Here is a 20,000-nt window from a genome sequence, read left to right as displayed (position 1 = left end):
CTATGGTTTGGCTTTTTCAAAACATGTCATGTAAGGTGTCTAACACTTTGAAATAATAACCCCATACCATTTCTGGTAATGAGGATATTATTCCTCCCTTCTAGAGGGAGAGACATGTTAAAATCCTACTTTGCCGTTTAACTCTCACCAAAGCCTCAGCATCACAAAATGGATGCTGCTGCCACAGACACCAGTCTGACCTCCTGCTGCTGGGAGCCCTCCCAGCCAGGGAGGCCTGGACAATAGGTTTCCTGCTTGGGGAGGTGCTAGCACCTCCCCAGACAGACTTTAGTGTATTGGGGCAGGGAGGGCTGAAAGGAATGAGACATGCCTGGGGAACACAAGGTGCTCCATGCATAGTCCAGTTCAAACCGGTGCTGGGGCACTCCAGCCCCAGCTCTGGCGCGAAACTGGACAAAGGAAAGGGGGTGTAGCCACTCCCCTTCCTGGTCCCACCCATAGGAGGGACCTTGCAGGTAGCCCAGCCCACTAGCCCAGTATATTAGTAGCTAGTTGGGCCCTGCTAGATTAGATTATCCTGAACCTGCAACTTGAACAGAAACTCTGGACCTTCGACATTCGACGAAAGAAGAAGACTGAAGAATCTCCCTTGTGGCCAAGGAGTGGCCACCCTGTGCGAACAGGCACCATCAAGAGACTTACCCTTTGCTTTGCTGAAGTTCTACGAGGGACCGACTGCAGAGCCTGACCAGAGCCTTGACTTCCAGACTTCTCCGACCCTGATCCACATCCACAGCCGAGCTGAGATCCGTGGAGGCGACGAGAGACGTGGGACCGGCTACCTGGGAAAAGTGGCGAGTATCTTCCAGCGCAGCTTCTGAGGCACCCTCGAGGTTGTGCACCGGGGATTGAGATGCCCCAACCCCAAGCACCATCTGCACTGAAGATCAGCCCCCACACTCCACGAGTCCTGCGTGGGGCCCTCCTGCATTTTCCTGCTTGCCGCGTCTGTCCGGTTGCTTTCCCGTTGGCTAGTAACCTTTGCGACGACACACCTTCAATTTTCCACTGCTGGTTTGGCTCCTCCAGACTGGCTCCTGCTCATCTGTAAAAGAGAAGCACCCCAGACCTTCCTGGTCTGCACCAGAAGCAAGTCCTCCATTCTTCGTGGGTTCCGCTTGCCAAGGCTTGGTGAGTCCTAGTTCGACTTCGACGCCGCCGACAGCACGAGCCTTCGTGGGACAGCTCGCCTCCTGGTCCTGGTCATCCTCGACGTCTCCTGGTACCCGTGGCTGCTGCGACAAGCTTCACCTCTTCACCTGCAATCTCCCGACATCGCCTGGTTCCTTCCTGGTTCCACGTGGTCACTGGCTAGTGACCCAGACTCTGTCCCTTCTGCTTGCAGGTATCCTTCCTTCTTGATCCCGGCCTTGGGATCCACCGGACACTCTTCACTGACTGCCTGTCAGCATCTTTCCTTCAGGCACCCATAGGAGTCGACGACGAAACCCGACGCAAGTTCACACCTATGCACCCGCAGCCCATGGGCTAGGTAACTTGGGTACTCCGGTGCTCATCAGGGTATTGACTATCCTAGTGTCTAGTTCTCAAGTCTCGACTTCCTAGCTACTCCAGAAGTGTCCTAAATCTTATTGATTCTAAACTGTACTATTTATATTGATTATACGCATTACGCGTGAGTGTTTCCACTCTGCACCTGAATTCCGTGGGCCTCCCACTTCCTAACCTTGGGTAGTATAGTGTAGCCCCAGCGATTCCCTAGGCCTAGGCCTATCCTATTTCCGTGACAGTGGTCCTTATACCACTTACTTAGTATATGGTTTGCGTGGCCCCTAGGGCCTAACTGTATTACTTACCTGTGTGACTTAATGTATGCTTGAATAAGACTGTGTTGTACTTACCTCGAATCTCATAAAGAGTGCTAAGGGTTTGACTTGAATAAATACACTTTATTTTATATATATATCTGTTGTGTTGTCCTTTCATTTGGTATTCAAGGGATTACATATGGTATAACAGCTGGCTTCACATGCCATTCAGAGTTTAGCCTAAGACTGCTCTTGTCCATGCTACCACTAGGATAGCTGGTCTATAAGGTTGACTTTACAACCAATCACCATAAGGGTTGGTTGGACTGATACAAGGTGTACACTAGAATTAGTGACATCATATATCAGGCCAACTTCTCACTTTGGTGAGCAGCGGTTGGGATCTGTGCTTGCTGTTGTAATACCATTGTAATCTTGAGATACTAAATTGAAAGATCACATAAGATATTGTTAGGTACATATAACATAGATTATAAATACTTAAGTCCTACTGGACTTAGTTGTTGTAGGTTGAAGGGCCTAGCACACCCTGACTACAACTACTAGAGAGGTTTAGTAGATACAACTAGTGTAGGTAGGTGCACAAACCACACCCTCACTAGAATCATGTCCCTGAATGGAGATCACACTGATACTCCCTCAGGAGAGGAGAATCCTAGACAGATTCCCTCTAGATATGATGCATTCACTTTCCAGGAGATGAGACAACTGTGTACCTCCAGGAGATTAAAACAGGGTTCCAACCCTACCCTTAGACAGCTAGTGGAGCTTCTGGAGGCCTATGATGCTGAAAGAGCTGCCAAGTATGGTGCCATAGCTGTAGATAAGGGCCTCCCCTCCACAGAAGAGACCCCGGACTTAACTGATACAGATGAGTCAAAAGAAACCTCAGAGGAAGAGGGAGGTAGCAAGACCCCAGTCAGAAGACTTAGTCAGGCTAACTTAAGCTTGCATGGGAGCTTGCATGGGAGCTTCCCTTACAGGCCCCCAAGTAATCTTAAAAAGAGAGATAGACGGGGTAGATCTCCCTCAGGGGACTCTCTCCACTCCTATCCCTCAAGAAGCTCCAATGCTTCATCCCAAAGGGGGATGACTTCCCCCCAGAGGAGAGAGCATCAGGCCAGAATGAGGGAAGCAAATCTGAGGATTGAAAGGGAAGAACTTGCCCTTGCCAAAGAGAAGCTTGCTCTGGCCAGAGAGCAAAAATTGAGTGGTTCAGAACCCACTGGTGGCAGCAACATTCCTAGAGATAGGGATCGGTATTATGACCATAGAAACCTAAGCAAGATAGTCCCCCCATATCAGAAAGGGGATGACATCCACAAGTGGATGACTGCTTTGGAGAGGGCCTGCAAAGTACAGCAGGTACCCCAGAGTCAGTGGGCAGCTATCTTGTGGCTCTCCTTTTCTGACAAAGGTAGAGACAAGCTCCTCACAGTTAGTGATGAGGATGCTGACAATTACAAAGTCCTGAAGAGTGCTCTGATAGATGGGTTTGGCTTAACCACTGAGCAATATAGGTTGTTGTTCAGAGACAACCAGAAGACACAGACACAGGACTGGTCTGATTTTGTGGATTGTGCCACTAAGGCTTTGGAAGGTTGGTTAACTGGCAGCAAGGTGCAGGACTATACAGGATTGTACAACTTGATTATGAGGGAGCAGATCCTTAATAATTGTCAAAACCAGCTTCTCCATCAACACCTGGTAGACTCAGATTTTACCTCTCCCCAAGAATTGGGAAAGAGGGCAGATAAATGGGTCAGGACCAGGATTAGGCCTAAAAATCAGGGTGGTGACCAAAAGAAAGATACCACCAAGCCTCAAGAGAAGGGTGGGGATAAACCAAAAGAGATATCTTCCTCAGGGCCCCAAAACTCCACACAGGGTGGTGGGTCCCAAGCTCCCTCCTCTACCACAGTTAAAAAGCCTTACTGCCATGAATGTAAAATTCCTGGGCATTGGAAAACTGACAGCAGTTGCCCAAAGGCTAAAATCAAAACTGTTCCTCCAATTACTCCTGTAACACCACCTATTACTGTCAGCAGTAATCCCCCAGGTGGTGGGAGTGCCCCCAAAAATGTGGTTGGGTTTTCTTGGGGAACACAGGGGGACCCTGGCTTAGCCAATTCCCCTACAGCAGCTACTCTTGTCTGTGATGGTGGCATGGGGTCTGCCAACTTCTCTGCTTGTTCCAACACTTTGGGTAGGTACAGACAGGAGCCCTACATCAATGGTAGAAAAGTTGAGGCCTACAGAGACACTGGAGCTAGCATCACTATGGTGGCCCATAGGCTAGTTCCCTCTGAGCAGCTTTTGCCTGGTTTCTCATACCAGGTAACTAACATTGATGGCAAACAGAACAGTCATCTCATGGCAGAGGTATGTCTCAGCTGGGGAGGTGTCACTGGCCCTAAAAGGGTGGCAGTGTCCCCAACTTTGCCTGTAGACTGCTTACTGGGGAATGACTTAGAACTCTCAGCTTGGGCTGGAATTGAACAAGACACCCATTCTAAAATGGTAGGCCTTTCACAAAAGGGTAGTGGGGTTGTGCCAGCCACAACCCCTGTCCAAGTAGATTTCCTCCCTGAAAAGGTTGGAAGGGCAGTGGTAGCCACAGCCCAGGCAAAGACAGACTTCCCTGTAGAGATTGGTAGAGCTAAGACAGTCACAGCTCAAACCCAATCTGAGTGCCTCCCTGAAAAGGTTGGCAAGGCTGTAATGGTCTCAGCCCATACTCAGACTGACATAGGTGTAGTGAAGCCTGAAACTATGGATCACTCCACACAGACAGAGAGTAGTGGGGAGGAAGGAAAGTCTCCCTCTCCCCAGACATTAGAAAAAGGTCAGCCTCCTCAGGGATCTGACCTCACCCCTTGTGAAGGAACTGCCCCAGAGGTAGCCAGGCCTGGCCTGGCAGAGCCTCTGATGTCAGTGGCCCCTTCCAAGGTGGGACCCAGTCTGGTGCAGGTAGCCTGCCTCTCTCTACCCTGCCTCAGTTAGCCCAGGGCTGCAGAGGTCAGGGAGGCCAGTGGACCCCAAGAGGGCCCCTGTCCACAAGAACCCCCCCATCAAAAGAATGAGGATTGCCTGGCTAGTAGCCCTAGCCAGGTGATGGGTAAAAACATTCCTGGGGGATCCCCTTTACAGGTAGTTAGGGACCTCCCCCAGAGGGGTTCTGTTGGGCACAGGCAAACATGGGACCTTAGGGCCCCAAACCTGACCTGTCCCTCCAGTAAGCCCACAAAAGGGACCCAGCCTCCAGCTTTAGGTAGCCAGAGGCTGACCCTGAGAGCACAATGCAACTCAGTGAAAGAAAGAAAGGCATCCATGGTGGAGGATGATTGGAGGAAGCTGAGGCCTCACTTTGAGGACACTCACTTCAGTACTCCATCTCAACACCAGCCTTTTACTTTGCAAAGACACACCAAAGGTAGAGATTCCCTATGGTGGAGACCCTATGATACCTTTAGGGTGAGGGATTGCTTAGTGGACCATGAGACAGGGGGTAACCATGCCAGTGCTGGTTCTTCATTATATGGCCACTTAGGCAATAGAGGCTTACCTTCTCAAGGACAGCCTTATCTCCTTTCGTTTGGGGGGGGGGTTGTGTAGGAAGGTGAATATCTGATTATGGTTACCCCCAAACTTTTTGCCTAGTGTCTAGCTGGTTTTTCGACTTAGTTGGCCTGAGATCCTGCCATCCAGGGTCTCAGGCTGTCTGCTCTCTCTTTAAAATGGACTCCATGTACCCTAGGTACATACCCAATTGGTAAGGGTCACCTTATTGGACCCTGCACAGTGTACCCTAGGTACCCAGGGCATAGGTGTATCCTAGGCCTCCCAGGGGCTGCAGCATGTATTATGCCACCCCTGGTCTGGCCTTCCAATCAGACACAACTGGCTGATCCCTCAGCTGAGGCAAGGTCGTGTAATCACCCCTTGCTTAGATATAGTATACCTATATCTACCCTTAATATAGACACATGTGTACCTATCAGCCACTCCTATGGCAGGCCTTAACAATCCTGGAGGCAGAGTGCTTGGTAACATGTGAGATGGTGCTCTAGCATGAGCTGAGCCTGTCTGCAGCTTTCGGAACCATGTCCTTATAGCTGTTCTATGATATAGCCTACCATATACTCTTAAAGTACCTTATAATCTTAAACGGTTATGGTAACTATGGTTTGGCTTTATCAAAACATGTCGTGTAAGGTGTCTAACACTTTGGAATAATACCCCCATACCATTTCTGGTAATGAGGATATTATTTCTCCCTTCTAGAGGGAGAGACATGTTAAAATCCTACTTTGCTGTTTAACTCTCACCAAAGCCTCAGCATCACAAAATGGATGCTGCTGCCACAGACACGAGTCTGACCTCCTGCTGCTGGGAGCCCTCCCAGCCAGGGAGGCCTGGACAATTGGTTTCCTGCTTGGGGAGGTGCTAGCACCTCCCCAGACAGACTTTAGTGTATTGGGGCAGGGAGGGCTGAAAGGAATGAGACATGCCTGGGGCACACAAGGTGCTCCATGCATAGTCCAGTTCAAACCGGTGCTGGGGCACTCCAGCCCCAGCTCTGGCGTGAAACTGGACAAAGGAAAGGGGGTGTAGCCACTGCCCTTCCTGGTCCCACCCTTAGGAGGGACCTTGCAGGTAGCCCAGCCCACTAGCCCAGTATATTAGTAGCTAGTTGGGCCCTGCTAGATTAGATTATCCTGAACCTGCAACTTGAACAGAAACTCTGCACCTTCGACATTCGATGAAAGAAGAAGACTGAAGAATCTCCCTTGTGGCCAAGGAGTGGCCACCCTGTGCGAACAGGCACCATCAAGAGACTTACCCTTTGCTTTGCTGAAGTTCTACGAGGGACCGACTGCAGAGCCTGACCAGAGCCTTGACTTCCAGACTTCTCCCACCCTGATCCACATCCACAGCCGAGCTGAGATCCGTGGAGGCGATGAGAGACGTGGGACCGGCTACCTGGGAAAAGTGGCGAGTATCTTCCAGCGCAGCTTCTGAGGCACCCTCGAGGTTGTGCACCGGAGATTGAAAAGCCCCAACCCCAAGCACCATCTGCACTGAAGATCAGCCCCCACACTCCACGAGTCCTGCGTGGGGCCATTCTGCATTTTCCTGCTTGCCGCATCTGTCCGGTTGCTTGCCCGTTGGCTAGTAACCTTTGCGACGACACACCTTCAATTTTCCACTGCTGGTTTGGCTCCTCCAGACTGGCTCCTGCTCCTCTGTAAAAGAGAAGCACCCCAGACCTTCCTGGTCTGCACCAGAAGCAAGTCCTCCATTCTTCGTGGGTTCCGCTTGCCAAGGCTTGGTGAGTCCTAGTTCGACTTCGACGCCGCCGACAGCACGAGCCTTCGTGGGACAGCTCGCCTCCTGGTCCTGGTCATCCTCGACGTCTCCTGGTACCCGTGGCTGCTGCGACAAGCTTTACCTCTTCACCTGCAATTTCCCGACATCGCCTGGTTCCTTCCTGGTTCCACGTGGTCACTGGCTAGTGACCCAGACTCTGTCCCTTCTGCTTGCAGGTATCCTTCCTTCTTGATCCCGGCCTTGGGATCCACCGGACACTCTTCACTGACTGCCTGTCAGCATCTTTCTTTCAGGCACCCATAGGAGTCGACGACGAAACCCGACGCAAGTTCACACCTATGCACCCGCAGCCCGTGGGCTAGGTAACTTGGGCACTCCAGTGCTCATCAGAACTCTGAATCACTCACAGCTGATACTGGATCATTTTTCCTGTTCTCCTTCAGACCTACAATACCTGATCTGGGTTTAGCATCATCAAACTTCTTAGCAAAAGTGAAAACTCTGCCGTTCTTATAGTCGTTTTCATCTCTTTTAAGTTTCCTAATTTTCTTGTCCTTAATATAGTTTTGGTGTGAACTTAGTACTTCTCTTAATATTTTGAATTTTTTTTCTGTAGCCTCTGCTAGGTTGAGTTGTTTGATTGCATCCTCTATTTCTGCAATTTCACTGAGTAGTTTGGCCCTTTTACGTTCTGCATGACGTATGAGTATATCCATCATGCCAAAGGAGGACCCTAGTATCAGGTTCTCCCATTCTGCTAGAAGATCAGGGTCAAGATCTTCAAATGTCGGGAAGATGATAACCCTAAGTCCCCTCGGAATTTGCTTGATCTCAATATACTTTTTGAGGGTGGTTAAATCCCACCATCTTTGGAGTTCTAATTTCCGCAATCTTTCTAGTTTTACAAAAAGTTGTTTAAGTCCTTTGGGTTTGTCCTCTATATTTGTCGATTGTTTGTTATCGGTCCTTTTATTGGAAAAGATGTCATTAAAAATCTTATCCCTGTCATCTTCAAAGTTAGCCATAATAGTCTCAAAATTGGTTAATATATTTTCTGATAGGTCTCCCTAATCAGATCGTGCACGCAAAGGAACTGAAGTGCAAGGATTCACCTAATAGGTTAAGGAGAAACAGAGGTGGTGGTGTTCCACAAGGGAAATTTCCGCACTTTCAGTTTAACGTTAGATTATTGTTCATTTAAAGCGTGAAAAAATATACAACAACGGGTGCCCCACCCTAAGAGAGCCTACCACCAAACTGCTCTAATAGCACAGAAAACAGAAATTTGCCAAGCAACAACTTACAAACAAAATATTAGGGTTACTGTGGCACACCTGCAAGTATTACATAAATCTAAAAAAATGTGGAGATCTGGTTCCTAAGCAACGTAGGGTACAGTATTCCCTTAGCTTCTTTCCTACTCAACAAGATCAATTGACAAGAATTTCAAAAACATAGATTTGACACCATCCAGTTCAAGTATGGGACTGTGATTCTTTATTCTTTCTTTTGTTTCAGTCCATGAAGATTTTTCATTAATTTTTTCATAAAATACTCTCAGCACATTTTTGCCAACACGTGTTTCGTCTTTCCAAAGACTTTATCAAGGCTGGAATAATAAACACACAAACAAAAATAACTAACACAGATAAGAACAACATATATATGTACAAAAATACATTAAAACATGAACAAACCCAAGATACATGAAAAATGTTATAAATAATTATATGAACATGAAATCAAATATCCACAATAAAAATAGGTAATAAGGGCATAGATACTACTAAAACAGAGAAAGCCGATGAGTTAACAAGACAAAATAATATTGCAAATAACTAGAAAAGTAGGAAAAATAAATATGGCCAGATGCCATAGACGTAAAAAGTGATTTTCGCAATTAGTTCGCCAGGAAATAAGATATAGTTGAGATAGGTTGTTGAACAAAAAAACTAATATCGATAAGCAGTATCGAATAGTAAGTGACAAGAGTAATAGAAAGAATCAAATAGAAAAGTAAAATGGAAGAGCCAAATTCACCAAAGAAAGAACACCCGTGCGGTATCCATTACAGGCACTCAAGAGTAATCATCAGTAAAAGTGAAAAACCTACCCATTAACATAAACGAGAGAATATCCAATGACACTACAAACTTATAGCCGTTACGATCTATAAGGCTATATAAATAAACAGAAGGCTGGTTCCTGAATAACAAAATTGAAACTGAAAAGTGAGAAATAAGAATAAATTTAAAAAACAATCCCTCATCTGGTCACTACACATAAGTCAAAAGTGACTCAATAAGTATAACCCAGAGCCTGAAACAGGAAGAGAGAACAATTAATTAAAGAGTAATGGAATAAGACCCTAAGGTGTGTGGGAAGACCATATAGAATCTCCTAATGGATCTGGGATAATAGAATTAAAGCAAGAGAATCCTATAATGTAGAGAACCACAGATCCTAAAATAATAGGACCGCAAAGAGGGCGGTAGGTAAATCGATACTATGAAAAGCTCACGGGAACTAGTGTTATAATAATACAGCGCCATAGATAGGTGCCACGATCACCTTTCCTCACAAGGTGAATAGAGCGCCAAAGTAAAATTTTCGGATATTTTTTTAAAATACGTGGGTGCAGAAATCATACGCTGCTACCTGAAATAGAAACAACACAACAGCCCTGTAATGTAGCAACTGATAATATAGGCATATAGCCACCCAAAATAAACACAATAGCGAACGATTATCCGTCCCGTTAATACCACAAATGAGTGGTATTTAGACATAGAAATTCTTAGTCATGCTGAATATAAAAAAGTAGGATAAAAAAATGTATTCCTGCCCATAGCTATCACCCTGCTACCTGAAATGGAAACAACATGACAGCCCTGTAATGTGGCAACTAATAATGTAGGCATATAGCCATCCAAAATAAACACTATAGCGAACTGATGTCCGTCACAATAATACCACGAGTTATTGGTCATACTCTATATAAAAGGTTAGATAAAAATTGTATATATTCCTGCCAATAACTATCACCCTAGACTAGATGGCAAACATGTAGCTAATATGCCCAAATATAGCTTGCTGAGGGCTAAAAGAAAAAAACAACACTCACCTATCTCTTGACGAACAGTTGAAATAATGAAACGCCAAAATGCGGCTTCCTACGTGCTATGGGATTTCTAGGTGCAAATCAGGTAAAGAGCCCCCTAGGAAACAAACACACAGTACAGCCGTTATAACGCTGTAATTTAAAATATGGGAGTAAGCCAACAAGACCATCGCGGTAAACTAATAATGACGACTTACCCAGAGAACGATAATAACCGCAAGCGCCAATCCGCGTGTCAAAGTATCCACAAAGTAAACGAACGGCATAGAGCGCACATATTTAAAGCGTCATCTCTACGAGAATCAGGAAGGTCACATGCACTCGCTACTGCCCAAAGTCAGAAAAATAGAAAAAGTAGAAACATTAATCTCGTAGAAACACATGTAGTTCCCGGTCTGTATTAAGTCCCTTATCCACTGCCCGCAATTTAATAAGCCACTTAGATTCAAGTTTCCTTAAAATCAATGTTCTATCACCACCCCTGGAGTTTGACTGAACCACTGCAATCCCATGAAACTTTAGTTGCAAAATCTCTGTATTTGAGTGCACAGTGTTATAATGAATCGCCAGGGGATAGTTATGGTTACTACTACTACATGTGTTTCTACGAGATTAATGTGTCTACTTTATGATCCATTGATCTAGTTCCACAATCATCCGCATAAGAAATTAAGATGTTTTTCTGTATTAATTACAGCTGAATTGGCAAATGCACATCTCTTTATGATCTCTTTGTTTGCAAAATTCATCGCAATGTATTGTCACCGCTCTCAATTTGCGTGCTATCTCCTCATCAAATCCCTCTTTACTAACCCTTCCATATAACTATTACGACTTTTTACTAATAACTTTTACCTCTTCAACTCCCTTTGTGCTGATATTATGAACATGTTATTTGAAGATATGTAGTTTAGTCTTACATTAATCATGCCTGTTTTTAGCCCACCTACACATCGTTTACTTAGGGATACTGCTACACTGATACTCATTTTCATCTGTACTGTTAAGAAGAGCTTTGTATCTCATCTGGCATCTATTGTTGCGCTTTTCACTTTTGTCTGTATTAGTACGATAATATTCTATTGGCGTGGTTCTTCAGACATCTTAAGATGGCGCCCAAGTAAGACTTAGTATTGAGGCCCCTGGTCTTGTCCTTTTTCTATTTTTCTGACTCTGGGCAGTAGCGAGTGCATGTGACCTTCCTGATTCTCGTAGAGATGACGCTTTAAATACGTGCGCTCTATGCCGTTCGTTTACTTTGTGGATACTTTGACATGTGGATTGGCGTTTGCGGTTATTATCGTTCTCTGGGTAAGTCGTCATTATTAGTTTACCGCGATGGTCTTGTTGGCTTACTCCCATATTTTAAATTACAGCGTTATAACGGCTGTACTGTGTGTTTGTTTCCTAGGGGGCTCTTTACCTGATTTGCACCTAGAAAACCCATAGCACGTAGGAAGCCGCATTTTGGCGTTTCATTATTTCAACTGTTCGTCAAGTGATAGGTGAGTGTTGTTTTTTACTTTTGGCCCTCAGCAAGTTATATTTGGGCATATTAGCTACATGTTTGCCATCTAGTCTAGGGTGATAGTTATTGGCAGGAATATATACAATTTTTATCTAACCTTTTATATAGAGTATGACCAATAACTGGTGGTATTATTGTGACGGACATCCGTTCGCTATAGTGTTTATTTTGGATGGCTATATGCCTACATTATTAGTTGCCACATTACAGGGCTGTCATGTTGTTTCCATTCTAGGTAGCAGGGTGATAGCTATGGGCAGGTATCTTTTTTTTTTATCCTACTTTTTTATATTCAGCATGACTAAGAATTTCTATGTCTAAATACCACTCATTTGTGGTATTAATGGGACAGATAATCGTTCGCTATTGTGTTTATTTTGGGTGGCTATATGCCTATATTATCAGTTGCTACATTACAGGGCTGTTGTGTTGTTTCTATTTCAGATAGCAGCGTATGATTTCTGCACCCACATATTTTAAAAAAATATCCGAAAATTTTACTTTGGCACTCTATTCTCTTTGTGAGGAAAGGTGAGCGTGGCACCTATCTATGGCGCTGTATTATTATAACACTAGTTCCCGTGAGCTTTTCATAGTATCGATTTACCTACCGCCCTCTTTGCGGTCCTATTATTTTAGGATCTGTGGTTCTCTACATTATAGGATTCTCTTGCTTTAATTCTATTATCCCAGATCCATTAGGAGATTCTATATGGTCTTCCCACACACCTTAGGGTCTTATTCCATTACTCTTTAATTAATTGTTCTCTCTTCCTGTTTCAGGCTCTGGGTTATACTTATTGAGTCACTTTTGACTTATGTGTAGTGACCAGATGAGGGATTGTTTTTTAACTTTATTTTTATTTCTCACTTTTCAGTTTCAGATTTGTTATTCAGGAAGCAGCCTTCTGTTTATTTATATAGCCTTATAGATCGTAACGGCTATAAGTTTGAAGTGTCATTGGATATTGTCGCGTTTATGTTAATGGGTAGGTATTTCACTTTTACTGATGATTACTCTTGAGAGCCTGTAATGGATACCGCACGGGTGTTCTTTCTTTGGTGAATTTGGCTCTGCCATTTTACTTTTCTATTTGATTCTTTCTATTTCTCTTGTCACTTACTATTCTATACTGCTTATCGATATTAGTGTTTTTTTGTTCAACAACCTATCTCAACTATATCTTATTTCCTGGCGAACTAATTGCGAAAATCACTTTTTACATCTATGGCATCTGGCCATTTTTATTTTTCCTACTTTTCTAGTTATTTGCAATATTATTTTGTCCTGTTAACTCATCGGCTTTCTCTGTTTTAGTAGTATCTATGCCCTTATTACCTATTTTATGTTTATTGTGGATATTTGATTTCATGTTCATATAATTATTTATAACATTTTTCATGTATCTTGGGTTTGTTCATGTTTTTAATGTATTTTTGTACATATATATGTTGTTCTTATTTGTGTTCGTTATTTTTGTTTGTGTGTTTATTATTCCAGCCTTGATAAAGTCTTTGGAAAGACGAAACACGTGTTGGCAAAAATGTGCTGAGAATATTTTATGAAAAAATGAATGAATAATCTTCATGGACTCAAACAAAAGACAGAATAAAGAATCACAGTCCCATACTTGAACTGGATGGTGTCAAATCTATGTTTTTGAAATCCTTGTCAATTGATCTTGTTGAGTAGGAAAGCAGCTAAGGGAATACTGTACCCTACATTGCTTAGGAACTAGATCTCCACATTTTTTGAGATTTATGTAATACTTGCGGGTGTGCCACAGTAACCCTAATATTTTGTTTGTAAGTTGTTGCTCGGAAAATTTCTGTTTTCTGTGCTATTAGAGCAGTTTGGTGGTAGGCTCTCTTAGGGTGGGGCACCCGTTGTTGTATATTTTTTCACGCTTTAAATGAACAATAATCTAACGTTAAACTGAAAATGTGGATATTTCCCTTGTGGAACTCCACCACCTTTGTTTCCCCCCTTATCCAATGGATCCTCGTTAAAGGATTTAAAGTGTACTCATTCCAAGTACAGGGCCTCGAAAGAGACCTGTATTGTTATTTTTTGTCACTACCTCCCCGAGTCGGGAGTGGGTAATTTGCGCGCCTGCTGCCTTCCTTGGATGTGGTAGCCGTTTCTCAGGGTCCCTCTCCGGAATCGAACCCTGATTTCCCGTTACCCGTGGTCACCAAGGTAGGCACAGAAAGTACCATCGAAAGTTGACAGGGCAGACATCCGAATGTATCGTCACCGTCACGGGGACGTGCGATCGGCCCGAGGTTATCTAGAGTCACCAAAGCGGCCGGGCGAGCCCGGATTGGTCTTGGTCTGATAAATGCACGCATCCCGGGAGGTCAGCGCTCGTCGGCATGTATTAGCTCTAGAATTACCACAGTTATCCAAGTAACAGATGGAGCGATCAAAGGAACCATAACTGATTTAATGAGCCATTCGCAGTTTCACTGTACCGGCCGTGTGTACTTACACGTGCATGGCTTAATCTTTGAGACAAGCATATGCTACTGGCAGGATCAACCAGGTAGCCGCACCTGCTGACAGGGTTCGGGGGGCCGCGTGCCCATCTCTCCGACCGGACCGCCTTCGCACACACCCCTCCATCTCGGGAGCCTGCTGGGGCTAGGGGAAAGGAGCCCACCTGCCTGGGCGGGAGGGCTCGCCGGAGGGGTGAAGAGAGAGGTGGCAGGTAGCATGGGCACCGGCAGGCTCAGCCGTCTCCCCCGGGAGGGTGAGGTGGGCCGAGGTGCAGCCTGAGCGAGACGCAGGGGTGCCGGGGCCTGGCGGCGGCAGCACCCCTCGGAATGGCTGTTCCGAGCTGCTGCGGAAATGTGCTGGGCGGAGAGGGGTGACGGTGTGGCACATGGGGCCTAGTACGGACCTGCTGGGCAGCAGCGTCCGAGGGCCTGGCGCCACCCGACCCCTTACGCTCGGGTCAGACCACTGGGGGTCGCGAGCTGCCGGGGCCGCTCGGCCTTCGCTCTGGTGGGTAGGGTGAAGGGCCTCCCGCCAGGCGGCAGGCCCTCGAGTCGTACGGTCCATGCGGGGAGGAAGCTAATTGCTTGAAACAACAGCCGAGGCTGGCCAAGCAGTTCATCCTTAAACGGACCGAGAGTGCCCAATCGATCAGAGTACGGCCGGGGCATCCCCTCTGCAGGCCGCCCTGCGCGGGGGATGGTGGCTTCACATCCCTGCCTGCTCCCGGGGCGAGCAGGCTCGAAGGGAGGCCCCATCGACAGGGGCCGGGAGGCAGGCGCGCACCTGGGTCCCCAGGGGCCCCCGGCGGGCGGGCCCGGGCACTGCCTTCCCCGTCTCGCAATCGCCGGACCTCATGGAGGTCTGACCCAGCAAACCTGGAGAAAAAAGGACCATCGGGAAGGGGCTGAGAGGCAGGTGCGTACCCGGGCCCCTGGGGGCCCCGGTGGGCGGGCCCGGGCGCTGCCTTCACCGTCTCGCATTCGCCGGACTCACGGAGATCTGACCCAGCAAACCCGGCGAAAAAAGGACCATCGGGAAGGGGCTGAGAGGCAGGAGCGTACCTGGGCCCCTGGGGGCCCCAGCGGGCGGGCCCCGGGTCTGCCTTCCCCCATCTCGGGATTGCCGGACCTCACGGAGGTCTGACCCAGCAAACCCGGCAAAGATAGGACCATCGGGAAGGGGCTGAGAGGCAGGAGCGGACCCGGGCCCCTGGGGGCCCGCTTCGGGCGGGCCCGGGTGCTGCCTTCCCCTGTCTCGGGATCCACGGACCTCACGGGGCTCTGACCCAGAAAACTCGGAGAGAAAGGACCATCGGGAAGAGGCTGAGAGGCAGGAGCATACCCGGGCCCCTGGGGGCCCCGGCGGGCGGGTCCCGGGTCTGCCTTCCCCTGATTCAGAATCGCCAAACCTCACTTTGGTCTGACTGACCCTCTCCCTAGTAATCCGGAGGAAAATGACCCCCCTTTCTTGTAATCCGTGCGCACGAGGTGACAGAGGGGACCCTAGGCGCGAATGTACCCGACCTCCTGGAGCCCTCGCTGGGATCCGGGAGGCAAACGGACCCTCATCGAGAATTTCAGGCAAGCTCGGCCATCTGGTCACCCCATAGGAAAGCCTTGTGCGCGACCAGATGGCCGAGGGGACAGGCGCAACCAGATGGCCGAGGGGAAAGGGGAAAGGGAAGGGGAAGCCTCCCCGGGCCCTCCGGACCCCGTCCCAGGCACCCTGCCACGCGGCAGGACCCATGACGGAGCCCGGGGCGGGGAGGCCGCCCTCCCCGGGGCCCCCAGGGGCCCGGACGGAGCTCCTGAACCCAGACTAGTAAGGGGAGGCTCCCCGGACACAACGGAACTCCGTCCCGGGCCTTTGGCAGTGCTGCAGGCCGGGGGACGGGGCCCGGGGCCGGAGACCCTGACCCGGGGCCCGGCCGGGCCACCGGACCCAGCCGGGGCCCGCAGGTGCAGGGGAAGCATCCCCGGGTCCTCCAGACACCGCCCCGGGCACCCTGCCACGTGGCAGGACCCATGACGGAGCCCGGGGCGGGGAGGCCGCCCTCCCCGGGGCCCCCAGGAGCCCAGACGGAACTCCTGAACCCAGACGAGCGAGGGGAGGCTCCCCGGACACAATGGAAGCCCGTCCCGGGCCTTTGGGAGTGCTGCAGGCCGGGGGACGGGGCCCGGGGCCAGAGACACCGGCCCGGGGCCCGGCTGGGCCCTTGGACAAAGCCAGGGACCCCAGGCCCACAGGCACAGGGAAAGCCTCCCCGGGCCCTCCCGACCCTGCCCTGGGCACCCTGCCATGTGACAGGACCCAGGACGGAGCCTGGGGCGGGGAGGCCACCCTCCCCGGGGCCTCCAGGGGCCCGGACGGAACTCCTGAACCTAGACGAGCGAGGGGAGGCTCCCCGGACACAACGGAACCCTGTCCCGGGCCTTTGGCAGTGCCGCAGGCTGGGGGAGGGTGCCCGAGGCCGGAGACCCCGACCCCGGGCCCCTGGACCCAGCCGGGGACCCCAGGTCCGCAGGCGCAGGGGAAGCCTCCCCGGGCCCTCTGGACCCCGTCCCGGGCACCCTGCCACGCGGCAGGACCAAGGACGGAGCCCGAGGTGGGGAGGCCGCCCTCCCAGGGGCCCCCAGGGGCCCAGACGGAACTCCTGAACTCAGAAGAGCGAGGGGAGGCTCCCCGACACAACGAAAGCCCGTCCCAGGCCCCTGGACCCAGCCGGGGCTCCCAGGACCACAAGCGCAGGGGAAGCCTCCCCGGACCCTCCGGACCCCTTGTCCCAGGCACCCTGCCACGCGGCAGGCCCCGGGACAGAACCAGGGCAGCATCCGGGCCCGTCTAGCTGCCGGCTGAGGACCGAGAGGGGTCCCAGAGTACCCTGTCCCTAGTAATCCGGAGGAAGGCTACCCCCCTTTCTTGAAACCTGCGCGCTCCGAGTGACGGAGGGGACCCTTGGGGCGAATGCGCCCGGCCTCCTGGAGCCCTGGTTGGGATACGGGAGGCGAATGGACCCTCATCGGGACTTCCAGGCCAGCCCAGCCATCTGGCCCCCCTTATAGGAAAGCATTGCGCACAACCAGATTGCCGAGGGGAAAGGAGCGACCAGATGGCCGGCAACTGAAAGGACTCCCGTCTGCCCTCCCAGAGCCGGGCCATAGCGGTAGGGCTCCCGCCTGATCCAAGGGCTCGGTGGGCTTTGCTTCCCGGGGGGGCTCGGGGACAGCGGCTGAGCCTCAGGCACGGGGAGGATCGACGGAGCTCTTGGGCCCAGGCGCCCCGGGGGTAGGACTGCCCGGGACCCGTGGAGCCCGTCCCTGGGCACTTTGCCATGTCGCGGGCCGGAGGAGGGAAACCCCAGACGCCTGGGAGGATGTTGCCCGGGCGTAGCCCATCATGTCCCCGGCAAAGAACCGCCAGCCCCGGAGGGGTCTTCAGGCACACCCTGCCCCTACTAATCTGGAGGAAGGCTACCCCCCTTTCTTGTAACCCGCGCGCTCCGAGTGACAGAGGGGACCCTAGGCGCGGACACGCCCGGCCTCCTGGAGTCCTGACTGCGATCCGGGAGGCGAATGGACCCTCATCAGGACTACCAGGCCGGCCAGGCCATCTGGTCACCCCATTGGAGAGCATTGCGCGTGACCAGATGGCCGAGGGGAAAGGAGCGACCAGATGGCCGGCAACTGAAAGGACTCCCATCTGCCCGCCCAGAGCCGGGCCATAGCGGTAGGGCTCCCGCCTGATCCAAGGGCTCGGTGGGCTCTGCTTCCCAGGGGGGGCTCGGGGACAGCGGCTGGGCCTCAGGCACAGGGAGGACCGACGGAGCTCTCGGGCCTGGGCGCCCCGGGGGGAGGACTGCCCGGGACCGGTGGAGCCCGTCCCTGGGCACTTTGCCACGCCGCGGGTCGGAGGAGGGAGCCCCGGACGCCTGGGAGGATGTTGCCCGGGCATAGCCCATCTGGTCCCCATCAAAGAACCACCAGCCCCGGAGGGGTGTTCCGGCATACCCTGCCCCTACTAATCCGGAGGAAGGCTACCCACCTTTCTTGTAACCCTTGAGCTCCGAGTGACGGAGGGGATCCAAGGCGCACATGCGCCCGACCTCCTGGAGCCCTGACTGGGATCCGGGAGTCAAATGAGCCCTCATCGGGACTTCCAGGCTGGCCCGGCCATCTGGTCGCCCCATTGGAAAGCATTGCGCGTGACCAGATGGCCAAGGGGAAAGGAGCGACCAGATGGCCGGGACTGAAAGGACTCCCATCTGTCCAACCCGAGCCTTCGCGCTAGGGTTCCCGCCTGCCCACGCAGGGCTCCGTGGCTGCAGGGCTCCGGGGCTGCAGGGCTCCGGGGCTGCAGGGCTCCAGGGCTCCATGGCTCCGGGGCTGCAGGGCTCCGGGCCTGCAGGGCTCCGGGCCTGCAGGGCTCCAGGGCTGCAGGGCTCCAGGGCTGCAAGGCTCCAGGGCTGCAGGGCTCCGGGGCTGCAGGGCTCCGGGGCTGCAGGGCTCCAGGGCTCCAGGGCTGCAGGGCTCGGGGGCTCCGGGGCTGCAGGGCTCCGGGCCTGCAGGACTCCGGGCCTGCAGGGCTCCGGGCCTGCAGTGCTCCGGGCCTGCAGGGCTCTAGGGCTCCGGGCTGAAGGGCTCCAGGGCTGCAGAGCTTTGGGGCTGCAGGCCTCGGCAGGGGGCTCATAGACCCCACGCTGGGCGTCAGACATGGGAGGCCCGGCGGAGCTCCCGGGGCCCGGATGCCCGGATGCCCGGGGGACCCATAGAGCCCGTCCTGGGCACTTTGCCTCGCCGTGGGCTGGAGGAGGGAGCACCGGATGCCCCGGGGAAGTGTCGTCCGGGCTTGGCCCATCTGGTCCCCGCCTGAGAACCGCCAGCCCCGGAGGGGTGTTCCGGCATACCCTGCCCCTACTAATGCAGAGGAAGGCTACCCACCTTTCTTGTAACCCTCGCGCTCCTAGTGACGATAGGGGATCCTAGGCGCGGATGCGCCCGACCTCCTGGAGCCCTGACTGGGATCCGGGAGTCAAATGAGCCCTCATCGGGACTTCCAGGCTGGCCCGGCCATCTGGTCGCCCCATTGGAAAGCATTGCGCGCGACCAGATGGCCGAGGGGAAAGGAGTGGCCAGATGGCCGGGACTGAAAGGACTCCCATCTGTCCAACCCCGAGCCGTCGCGCTAGGGTTCCCGCCTGCCCATGCAGGGCTCCGTGGCTGCAGGGCTCCGGGGCTGCAGGGCTCCGGGGCTGCAGGGCTCCGGGGCTGCAGGGCTCCGGGGCTGCAGGGCTCCAGGGCTGCAGGGCTCCACGGCTGCAGGGCTCCAGGGCTGCAGGGCTCCAGGCCTGCAGGGCTCCGGGCCTGCAGGGCTCCAGGGCTGCAGGGCTCCGGGGTTGCAGGGCTCCGGGACTGCAGGGCTCCGGGGCTGTAGGGCTCTGGGGCTGCAGGGCTTCAGGGAACCAGGGCTGCAGGGCTCCGGGGCTGCAGGGCTACGGGCCTGCAGGCCTCTGGGCCTGCAGGGCTCCACGGCTCCGGGCTGAAGGGCTCCAGGGCTGCAGGGCTTTGGGGCTGCAGGGCTCGGGGGGGGGATTCGTAGACCCCCACACTGGGCCTCAGGTATGGGAGGCCCAGCGGAGCTCCCGGGGCCTGGACACCCGGGGGACCCATGGAGCCCGTCCCGGGCACTTTGCCTCGCCGCGGGCTGGAGGAG

The 20,000-nt window shown here is 52.0% G+C and overlaps 1 long non-coding RNA gene across 2 annotated transcripts in view; it reads left to right on the top strand.

Annotated features, from left to right (window-relative positions):
* Positions 1-11,478: 11,478 nt before the first annotated feature.
* Positions 11,479-20,000, top strand: part of LOC146771163 (uncharacterized) — a 13,841-nt gene continuing 5,319 nt past the window's right edge. Inside the window, exons 1-4 of one of the 2 annotated variants that reach the window (XR_014975179.1) lie at positions 11,479-11,574; positions 11,675-11,768; positions 12,236-12,322; positions 12,670-12,780. This is a non-coding gene — a long non-coding RNA (uncharacterized LOC146771163). The remainder of the gene's footprint in view (positions 11,575-11,674; positions 11,769-12,235; positions 12,323-12,669; positions 12,781-20,000) is intronic. The other variant, XR_014975180.1, reaches the window with a different exon arrangement.

This window comes from Triturus cristatus, unplaced genomic scaffold (assembly GCF_964204655.1).
Source record: "Triturus cristatus unplaced genomic scaffold, aTriCri1.1 SCAFFOLD_147, whole genome shotgun sequence".
Lineage (NCBI taxonomy): Eukaryota > Metazoa > Chordata > Amphibia > Caudata > Salamandridae > Triturus > Triturus cristatus.
Note: the sequence above shows the minus strand (reverse complement) of the source record. Positions and strands in the feature narration are given on the sequence as shown.